Source organism: Mastomys coucha, unplaced genomic scaffold (assembly GCF_008632895.1).
Source record: "Mastomys coucha isolate ucsf_1 unplaced genomic scaffold, UCSF_Mcou_1 pScaffold1, whole genome shotgun sequence".
Classification (NCBI taxonomy): domain Eukaryota; kingdom Metazoa; phylum Chordata; class Mammalia; order Rodentia; family Muridae; genus Mastomys; species Mastomys coucha.
Genome location: NW_022196891.1, coordinates 55,961,076 through 55,969,012, shown reverse-complemented (window position 1 = coordinate 55,969,012; position 7,937 = coordinate 55,961,076). Strand labels below are relative to the sequence as shown.

Below are 7,937 nucleotides of genomic sequence, written 5' to 3'. Positions count from 1 at the left end.
GTGTGTGTGTGTATGTGTGTATGTGTGTGTGTGTGTGTGTATGTATGTGTGTGTATGTGTGTGTGTGTGTGTGTGTGTGTATTTGTAGACAAGGTATTATACTGCAGCCACTATAGGCCCGACTAGATCTGTGGTAATCCTTCTGCCTCAGAATCCTGAGGGCCAAGGTTATGGGTAGGTAGAAGTCACCAGGCTTTGCTTAAAATTGAGATTGATATGTATTTATATAATGTCATACATAGACATACTCAAAATTAAATAAATACAAAAATTTTCTGTGTAATTTTTTTTTACCAAACAAAAATATATGGAAGTTGTGGCCAAAATTACCTAGACATGAATAGCAGGTATAATCAAAGAGCAGACATTACTCCAGTCACTGTGGTCACTTGTCCACACTTCCCTCCTTTGCATTAACTGAAAGGTCATGCAGGCATCTATGCAAACTTACAGGTAGAGCTCTATTCCACCACTAAGTGGTCTGACCTAAATCTTCACTCTGAAAGGAGAAAGTCTGTTTTCCTTTTTCCACAGTGGATTCCCATCAGTGTGTCACTTCTAGTGCAGTGACTTCTTTAGCCTAACAAAGAAAAGTCTAGAATAAATCATAGCATTGCCTACAGAGAATGGCCCAGGAACTCTGACACTGAAAAGGAGAATACACACATAGCCCATTTAAATAGGCCTTCCAATCCTAGGAACAGACAGTGACAGATACAAATATTCTTGTCCAGGCACTGCCCTGTCCAGCATGGCTCCAGGGATAGGTTCTGGCTAAGCTGGAGAAAGAATGAAGAACAGGTAAATAGATGATAGATAGATAGATAGATAGATAGATAGATAGATAGATAGATTTAGATAGATAGACAGCTGAACACACAGGCAGACCGGCAGACAGACAGACAAATGTAGATGCACAGAAAAATTGAGATCAGATCAGTTAAGATCTCTGATGGAGAAACTTCAGCACCCTGATACACTCAGTATGTTTATTAGATAGAATTCAACAGAGAGGTGGGTTATTGTAGCTGAATAAGGAGGCTGAGTTTATAATACAGGGCTGAATCAGGAGACAGGTTTTGTTAATCTCTGTAGGAGGAGTCTCTGCAGGGGAGTCTCTTAAGAGCATAGATATGAGAGAAGAGAAAGATAGAGTGGCCATTTTCTTTACACAGTCAAAAGTCATCCTTGGCTTTCCCAAGAAGGCTTTGCCACGTCCATCCCTATGTCAACACCATACATCCATCAGGACTTCACTTGCTCAGGGCTTTCTCCACTCCCCACAATCCACTGCAGATTTATTCATCCAAACCTCTCTTTGGAACTCAATAAGCCACTTTGCAGCCCTGCCCAGATATTTTTGGCTCCTTGGAGTGTGCTAAAGAGAGTGCCTTTAACTGCCATTGATTTCCAACAATCCCTTCAAACACACCCAACCTGCTTGCAGGCATGCATGTTAATCCTCTGTTCTGAATCTGAGTCTCTTGATCTAGTTCTAAGAAACTGGGACCCACATGAGACCAGAGAAAGGGAAAGGGTAGGGTTTAAGAGAAAACTTGGTGGGGAAAAGATACCCATAAAACGGCATTCTGAGGATGCATGAGGGCTAATGCTAGCATGGAGTGTGCTCTGTTATGGTACAGGGCCAACAGAACAGCTCATCCTCTGCCATCATTAGAAAAACAGATGGTGGTGGGGTGGGGTGGGGAAGCGAGGGGAGGCAGTGAATCATCCACTGGGCAGGGGGTGATGGGGAGAAGAGGAGGCCAGGGAAAGAGGGAGATAAACAGACAGCAGGCTTAGGGAGCTGGACAGAGATCGAACAGATCCTGAGAGTTCCTCTCTGCTGTTTCTATGCATCATCTCAAATCCGAGGGTGGATGTCAGGGCTTGGGTTGGCTTCAGTGCTTTCCAGAAGGTTCCGATACAGAGCTTTCTGCGTTTGTCCTTTCCCCTGACATGTACCCCAGCATACGCTCCAGAATGATCTATTATCCAGAGCTTCTTATTCAGCTATGTTCTCTTTGAGGATGCCATAAGAAGCATTGCTCTTTTCGCTGGTGGCTTCCCCTGATGCACTGCTATCACGCACTGCTAACCCAGGACTCTCTGACTGACACCAGTGATCCTGTGTCTTGACCTTGAATAATGTCTTTATTGTCACCTGGGGACTCAGTAGAATGTACCTTCTTAGGTCCTTCCTATACCCACTGCTTTAGAAACTTTATAGGAGGCCAGCAATCTGTATGGTTAACAGCTGGGGACTACGGAAGTCAATGTGGAAACCTAAGAACCACTATCCCAGACCCTGGGAGGAGACTAGAAAGTTACTAATCTGGGCATTCCTATATTGCAGCTTTCTTTGCCCAGAAATAATTATTCTCTCATTCCCTCCATCCAACTCCTGTGTGTGTCTGTCTGTGTGTGTATGTGTGTCTGTGTCTGTGTGTGTCTGTATGTGTTTTATGAGTACTTGGAAGGCAGAGACAAGAGGATCTATGTGAGTTCAAGGCCAGTGCCATCTACATTGGAAGCTCCAGGACAGCCTCTCTACATAGAGAGACTCTGTCTTACAGAAAAATAAATCCTCCCAACTTTTCTTTTCATCTTTGGATGCAGCAATCTTGTCCCATATTATTCCATACCTGGTACTTTCATATATATTTAGTTACATTCTTGACCCAGCTTATGCTCCCCTAAGTGAGAGATTTTTAGCTAAGATCAATTTTATACCCCACACCTCACTATTTGACAGGACTAGGTGAATGGAGGGAGCTACTGGCATCTAATGGGTAGAAGCGTAGGAGGCTATTAACCTTTCCACAGCCAAATATTGTGATGCCTCAAATGTAAATAGTCCAATTTTGATGAGTTTCTATACTATGCTAACTAATGCAGATCCTTCAGTATGTTTCCCAGGCACCTAATTCTACTTGGATTATTCAATACCCAAAACCTACCCACCACTCCCATCCCTTATAAAGTATATATCTACTCTGGCACTTTTTTAAAGCTACTTACTACCTCAGGGGTGGGGGCTTCTGGGTTTTAGCACATTGTGCCTAGCTGCAGGTTGAAAATGTTGTCTTTTAAATTGTTGCACACTAGCTAGTCAACCCAGTATTGGGAGTAGCTGAAACGCAATTTATCGACTGAAGGAATGAGTCAATTTATTTACTGCTTGCACAATCATTCCCTACAAATATTTTATAACTGTTTATGAAAGTAATGTTTATTCTGTCAAATCCTTGTTCAATAAAATTCCATTTAGCATAAAGAAAGAACAGAGGAGAGAGAACTGAGAAAGAAATAGAATGACAAAAGTGCACTTTCCCTCACTCTGCAAACAAGTTGAAGTGAGTCTACATTTCACTCTTGAATTTTGTGATATCAGATAGTTTAAGTACATTTAAAACAAAACCTCTCCCACTTCCCTCTCTCCCTCCTTTACCTCCTTCTCTCACTCCTTCTCCCTCTTCCCCATCCCTCCCTCTCTCTTCTCTCGCTCCTTTACCTCCCTCTCTTCCTCCATGAGCCTTCCTTTTTTCCTTCCCTCCCCTATTCCCTCCCTCCCTCCCTCTTCCCTCCCTCCCTTCTTTGCCTCCCTCCCTCTCCACCTCTTTCCCTCTTATTCTTTTATCCATTTTTTTCCTTTTCCTTTTACAAAGGCCTATTTTCAGTTTTGCCCAATGTCATAGTCCTTGGTCCACTTACTTCAGTGGTTCTCAACCTTCCTAATGATATGACCTTTTGATAAAGTTTTTCATGTTGCGGTGACTCCCAGAACCATAGAATTATTTCATTGCTACTATATAACTGTAAATATTGGATATGCAGGATATCTCAGATGAGACCCCTGTGAAAGAATCCTTTATATCCCCAAAGGAGTTGCAGCCCACAGGTTGAGAACTGCTGACTTAAATGGAGAACAGTTCTTTAATAATTCACCTGCTGCTTTCCCACAGAACTTATTAACGTCCTTCATACAGACTGATTAAGCTTGATTTACTCTTTGACCTTGCTTTTGCTGTGATCATGTACCCCTGTAAGGTCAGTCTCCAGAACAGTGCCTGATGGTCTCTCTTGACATGTTTACTGCTTCCTATAGAGTTGTATCTTTTTTGTTTTGTTTTGAATGATTAGATGTGGGGTTGGGGAGATGGTTCACTGGGTAAGCACTTGCCATGTAAATATGAAGAACCCACCTAGGGTTGGGCCTGCAAACGCGAGTTAGGAATTCCAGTATTTCTCTGGAGAGTTGAGGGATAGAGACCAAAGAATAATTGGCAGCTCACGGGGCTTCTTTCCTGTAGTTGTGAACAACACAATTGTGAACAACAAAGCAACCCTGTCTCAAGCCAGGGGAAGGCAATAACAAAAACCATAGGCTATCGTCTGACCTTAACAGGTACACTCACGTACATGAACAAGTACACACACTCACTCACTCACACACACACACATACACACACACACACACACACTCCACAAGAAAATTAAGTGCAAATTCTGGCTATAATTTTTAGCTATGCACAGCACCTCTCTGGCTCTCTTTAAGGTAAGATAAACAATGGTTAGGAGTTGCATAAGCTGCTAAATGATGCTAATAGTGACATTCCCTAAGGAATAGTACCACAGCTCACCATGGTAACTGTGCTCAATTGATGTTCTTGGGGTATTCTAAAGCCTCTGACAGTTGCTTGGAGTCGCACAACATTGTAACTGGCCTTTCTTCTATAAATTCTTATTCTTGCCCTCATAAACACCCACCATAATGTTTAGAAGGTTTTTTTATGCTTACCTAGTAGGTGTAAGCTTCAAGCTGGCTGCAAAACCAAGAGTTTGGAGGACAATGTTCCTGCTCACTTTCCTTTCACATTGTCTCCTAAAGTCACTGATGTAATATTGCTAGGTGCTCTTCTGAGGAAGAAAATTGGAAAATAGAGGAGAGTTTTGATTTGGGAGACTTCAATTGGAAAAGCACCTGAATGAGTCCACTGTGAAAGCAAAGGCTGGGCTGGAACAGCGAAGTGAACAATGAAAGCTCCATCATAGAAGGCTCTCCAGTTGCAGAGAGATGCATGGTGTAGAAGGAGGGACACTGGGCTGTAGAAGCAAGCTTAATCCTAGCCTTTGTTACCCGTTTACTTGGAAAACTTCAGTTACTTCTCTAAATTTAGGTTTACATAGCTTTTAATTGGGTGGATAAAATTTATTTCTAGTAATTGTCAGAATTAAGATTCAGAAGAACAATGGAGACACACATCCTTCCAAATGTGAAGCTCTCCTCAGCAGAATCAATCAAAAGAAGCAGCAAACCTCCCTTCTCTGGGGCACGTTTTGCCTATTACATAGACCTGGATCCTCACAACAGCCACCAGTTCTTCTCTTACATGGTCTTCTTAGTGGGTGAAGCTCCTTGCTTCGCCTTGACTTCCAATTTACAAGGTGGGTTATGTGTGGCAACTTGTAGACACTGACCTTCCTAATCATAAGTTCAAGACAGTTCTGGTTTTTATTTAATGTTTCTATCCTGGATATGGCCTACAAGAGAAAACTTGGTCTGTGATGCCATGCACCTGCTGTGTGTTTTTAATAAATACTGAATATATGATAAGGACTCACTAAACTTCATTTGCCACAAACACTGAGAGATAATTGTGCTTTTTTTTTTCCTAACTGTTAATTCTCCCAAGGTGGTAATACCTGTGTATCAAACACACATATTTAGATGGGAGGAAACAAGCCAGGATGAAGAAAGTTAGGCCAAAGGCTGTTTCATGGGCCTCCTTGAACTTTATATTTACTAAGATTCTGGAGTAATATTATTTATCACTTTGATATACTTAAAGGAATAAGAGGTTATCAGAAGAGTAGAAGGAAAGCCTAATGATATACACCATTTTCAAAGGGAAAAAAGGATTGAATAAAAATATATGTCTGCAAGTCTGCTTTTTCCACTATGGAAAGTTCTAGAACAAAAATTTTCCAACTCCTATACTTATAAGGAACATAATCTCCTTGACTGATATCATATTCAATGACAAAAGACTGGTCAGAGAGACAGCACCTCTTCAGTTTAGCAGGTATGTTGTTTTAGTCTGAGAAGCCCACTGCAGCCTCACCACTACAAATTGTGTGGAAAGGGAAGGCCTGTGTATGTGTAGTCCAATAGCAACATGTGTAGTGCCTCATCTCCAGACACTTCATAGGCAGTGGGTTCATGGAGGAGCTACTTGAAAATTATGAGTAGGACTACATGGCCATAATGGCTTTAAAATGAAGACTCTGCAGTTCTCCTTATTTTATGTCAAACTTGGCATGAAATCCAAGGATTTCCTTTTGAGAAAAGACCCAAGGGACTGTCCTCTAGGTCTTCTTTGGCTGCATGTAGGAGTCACACTGTCAGGTAAGCTCCTTCCTGGACAGATGATCGCCAACATCCTATTTAGCTTGCACCTTGGGATAAGAGGATGTTATCTTCCAGGAGTTCTCAGACAAGTGAAGAAAATCACTCAAAATAAACCTGAAAAAAAAGTCAGTGTTAGAACTCAGAAACATTGACACAAAATGTTAAGACTACCATACTTATAAGCCAGGAAGGGCTGGAGAGCTTGACTGTAATAGTTGTCTTAAAACAAAAACAAAAACAATAAAATAAAATAAAATAAAAAACCTCCCAAAACTCTGGTCTCAGTTGAAGTAGAGAGGAGCTACCTCTATTCTTAAAGCAACCACTGAAGCAAGTGTAGGCAGAAAGCTTGAGTGTCCTCTTATGTTATCATTTTCTTATGATTGGCCTGCTTCTATTTTCCCTTTAGGTCTAGCCCTCTGAATGGTTAGAAAGTCCAGAGCACATCAAGGGCAACCAGAATGGTATAAAAATAATCTAGCTAACAATACCTCTGAAGGAAAATCCAAATAAGTGGATTATCTTTAAGCTTAAGCTGAGAAGGAAAACGACTCATATAATACTTTTATTTGCTGACTATTTTATATAGAGATAAATTAGGAACCACCCCCCCCCCCCACATAAGATCCTAGCAGAACAGAAATAATGGGCATGAATACTGAGTGGGCTATGTAATGCGACTCTGTCCAGGAAGAACCTGGAAGTGTTAACCTTTATACAAGGTTATAAAAAGAAGTGTTTAAAAGGCATGTTAGTTTTCCCAGAGTTTTAAAGGCCTATATTTCTGATCTTTCTGACAGGGTGAAATATTGTCTCCTGTCTCAAACACCAAAGATGTCTTGGTGTTCCATTTCTCTGTAAATCTAGTACTCCTTGGATAAATGTAAATATATTTGTAATTTTTTAAAAGTAGCTGCTGAGATCCTTTTTATCTGTCCCTACCCTAAATGTACTCTCTATAGGAATTTATAGATGCGGGAATTAGGAGTGGAAAAACAAGACCCTGGGGACAAATTTAGCCTCACCGGCGTGGCAGCATGACTGAAAAGTTGGTGGGAAGCAGTTCTGGTTTTACACCTTTAGCAGCGAATACCAACAGTGCTTCCATCACTAATTCGATCCATCTGCTGCCCCGTTCCTCAGATTCTTTCTCCGCTGTTGTCTTGGACTTTGCTCTTCTTCCCTGTCGTTATTTATATTCCAGATGGTACTCCTGTTAGCTGTGCCTGGTCCCTCACAGACATTGGGTAGTGCTTTAACTCGACAGGAAGCATGGGCCAATATGCAATTTGCCAGGGAGAGGACAGTGGCAGGAAAATTGAGTTTTGATTGCACTATTTTTTCCTTGCTTAGGAAGGAGGCTTATCACTGTGAGGAGACAGAAACTCTGAAATCTGACTAGCAAGCACACGTTTCCGGGCTGTGTTTTATTTTGGAGAACAGAATGACTTCATACAGACACACACACACACACACACACACACAGAGGCGGGGAGAGAGAGAAAGAGAGAGAAAGAGAGAGAGA

At 41.6% G+C, this 7,937-nt stretch overlaps 1 protein-coding gene across 6 annotated transcripts in view; it reads left to right on the top strand.

Annotated features, from left to right (window-relative positions):
* Pappa2 (pappalysin 2) overlaps nt 1–7,937 on the top strand; it is a 256,051-nt gene that overhangs the window by 214,750 nt on the left and 33,364 nt on the right. The gene's annotated exons all lie outside the window — the stretch shown is intronic.